Below are 3233 nucleotides of genomic sequence, written 5' to 3'. Positions count from 1 at the left end.
CAGATCCTCCTGCAGAGCCTTCCTACCCTCGAGCAGATCGACACACGCACCTAACTTGGTGTCGTCTGCAAACTTGCTGAGGGTGCACTTGATCCCCTCGTCCAGATCATCAATGAAGTTGCTTCTTTATTTGATAGAACAATGTAAGAATATAAAACAGATGAAACATTGGGAGTGCAAATGCTACAAGGCCAACTATAGACTATTATAATATGGTGTCAGCCATATTGTTCATTCTTAGACTAGCCATGTGAACAATAGTGTGGAAAAAACAAATCCAAAGGGAGATGTAGCAGTGCTTGGTAGAACAAGCCCTTGTTGTTTCAGGCAAATGGAGCTGTGTGGCAGTGAGCTTATTAACTTCAGAAGCAATAGGGTTGCACTGGATAGTTTCATTCAAGTATGAAGTTGTAATCTTCATGTGGTTAAAAAACTAAGCTCGATTGAGTGAACTCAGCAGGATGGAACAGATTGACTCACAGTGAGGGACTTCATGAGGTCAAATATTTTCTTACAGAGGATTTTGATTTAATAGCATATGAAGCATTTTAAATTAAATAAAAACAAATGATTGTGCTATTTCTCAGAAAACTAGATTTAAGATCTTAACTGTTGTAATAAGAGATGTGTAAAATTTGTTGGAAGTGGACAACAGTCTGGGGAAAAAATGTGTCTACTTTGAAGAGATTATGAGAACATTAGAAGTTTAATAGAGGTAAGTCAGTGGCAGAGTATCTCTGGCCCATAGCAGAGGACTCCCTTCTAGCAAAATTACTGCAATTAATATTCAAAGCATAAATTTACAAACCAGGCAGAAGAAATGGACTGTGGTGTTTGTCCTTAAAGTAAAATGTTTACAAAGTACTATAAGTGGTTAATTTTCCTTGCCTTTTTGTATGTCTGAGCTTTGTAATATCAACATTTGTCAGTAAAATATGGAGATTGATACTGTGCATTTATGAAAAATGTCTTCAGGAATTTTGGTATAGTTCCAACTTAGATTTAGTTGAGTGTAAATTAATCATTGAAGTACAGATTTTTACATGTAAGAAGGAAATCCAGGATTTTGTCTTTGGAGTGAAACTATTTGCAAAAGAAACTGTCAAGACTTGTATGAATTCCTCTTCTCTTCCTTTCTACCTTTATCTTTAAGAAGGTGGACACTGCGTAATTACAGTCCCAAGCAAAAATGTCACTTTAAAGAGATTTAAAATGCTAGCTGGGCTAGGATGTACATTCACACATCTCAGAACACTCATCTTCACTGTATCCTCCATTATACTCAGTGGAAGCCAAGGGATATTCATCCACCCACCCACCTTAATGGATGGCTCCCTAGTATGTCTTGTGTCATATCTGTTCCCAATGCTTTAAACATCTCAGATGGCATTGGACTTTTCTGTGCAGTAAGTACAGCTGGTAAAGCATAGGGGATTAGAGTGCCCTAAGGCAGAGGGGTGTCCCATGTCTTGGGCTCCATGATCTTGGGTGGCCAGATCTCCACCAGCTGCAGGGAGCTGAGATTCATGTGCAATCACGTCTACATTGTCTCAGTCTGGAGCCGAGTCCCACCGTGGCTTTTCTGCTTCAGAGACTCAGGACATTGTCTAGTTATGGTAAAAAACCACTTCACAGTTTAGCCTTGGAAGAATCTGAAGTGCATCTATGGTTAAAGTATAGCTTGAAAACTACAGGTAGGAACTTTTATATTTAACAAGTAAATTAATTTATTAAGTGCTATTCTATTTAACATCATCTTGCTGGTACTGGATAAGAAAAAGGAGAAAAGGTTATTGCTAACACAACCTGTTTTTATGCTGGCTGTGGAATTTGTGCTATTGCAAACCCTCTGAAGTGCTTTCTCAAAAGCTGGTGTAGAAGAGTCTCGCCAGGATGAGTGGCTTTTCATGCGTTATTTTATTGACTTGCATTTGATGGTTTCCCATGTGTATTTAATGGCTGAATTCCAGTCCCTAGTGCATGACTCCAAAAGCATTTTAATTTTGAGCTGAATTCATTTGCAATTTCTAATGAAGACATCTGCCGATCAGGTGAGTCCTGGTTCTTGAGTCATACCTATTGTAATCTTGTTATGTGCTTTATTTTGAGCCTTTTGTTCCATATATTTTTTTAAAATGAATTAAATTGAATGAATTAAATTAAATATAAAAAGCTTCAAAAAAGCCTTTTATTTTAAAAATCCCATCCATATATCAAAATGAGTTAAAAACTCATTCAACTGGTGTTTACTTTCATGAATTGGTGTCTAGCACAAAGTTCTACTTTGTCTTTATTTTCATTGCCTCTTTTTATTGACAAAAATACTCCTTGTTTTGCTAATAAAATAAAAAGCACAGTATTAGCTCTACTTTGTCAGAAAAAACAAAACAAAACAAACAAACAAACAAACAAAACACATTTTAAAGGCAAGCAGTTGCATCAGAGAAAAAATATGAAATCTGATACTGATAAAAATTGGATACAGTCAAGTGGATATTTTCAGGGGAAAAAATTGTAGTCATAGCTTTACAGGTTCTTAGAAGCCATGTGAACAGAAATACCTTGTTTAAAATAAATAAATAAACAATAATTTTACACAGTGAAGAACTTGCACTTAAACATTAAATTCGACTCAATTTTACTTGCAGTTTTGTTCTATTTTTCAGAATAAGAGAAGGAGAAACTATCACTTTAATTACAGCAGGCATGACATGCAAGAAAGCAAAAAACTGATAGAAGCATAGGAAGCTGTACATAGTTTAAAATTATTCTAATCAAGGGAAAATATCTTAGAGTCTTCATAATTAGATTTTGTAATTTTTGTGCACTGAGGACAAATAATAATTCTGAAGTGTTTCAGGAAGCCAATGTAATGAAATTACCTTTTTTTAAAACAAACAAACAAACAAAACAACAACAACAACAAAAAAAAAAAGAACAAAAAAACAGTGATTTTGGGAGGAAAAGATACTGCCTCTAGACTGCTATTATAGTAAAGCACAGCTTCACCACTTTACATGCAACAAGAAAGGTACATGCAGTAACATTTCTTTAATGGAATAAGATAACATCAAGTTGAAATACTATTAATAAATGATAACTTGTCTTTCTGTGGCTGAGCAGTACTTGCTATTTCCATGAAGTACAAGGTAAATAGTAAAAAATAATTTGATATCTAGATATTTATTATTATTATTATTATTATTATTATTATTATTATTATTATTATTATT

The 3233-nt window shown here is 34.4% G+C and overlaps 1 protein-coding gene and 1 long non-coding RNA gene across 4 annotated transcripts in view; both read left to right on the top strand.

The window, feature by feature from the left end:
- RELN (reelin) overlaps nucleotides 1–3233 on the top strand; it is a 285330-nt gene that overhangs the window by 53891 nt on the left and 228206 nt on the right. The gene's annotated exons all lie outside the window — the stretch shown is intronic.
- On the top strand, nucleotides 2396–2721 carry LOC118178591. The gene is made up of 2 exons (XR_004756218.1): nucleotides 2396–2564; nucleotides 2606–2721. It is a non-coding gene; the product is annotated as an uncharacterized LOC118178591 (long non-coding RNA).

The sequence above is a fragment of the Oxyura jamaicensis genome, chromosome 1, assembly GCF_011077185.1.
Source record: "Oxyura jamaicensis isolate SHBP4307 breed ruddy duck chromosome 1, BPBGC_Ojam_1.0, whole genome shotgun sequence".
Classification (NCBI taxonomy): Eukaryota; Metazoa; Chordata; class Aves; order Anseriformes; family Anatidae; genus Oxyura; species Oxyura jamaicensis.
This window is presented reverse-complemented; position numbering and strand designations above follow the sequence as displayed.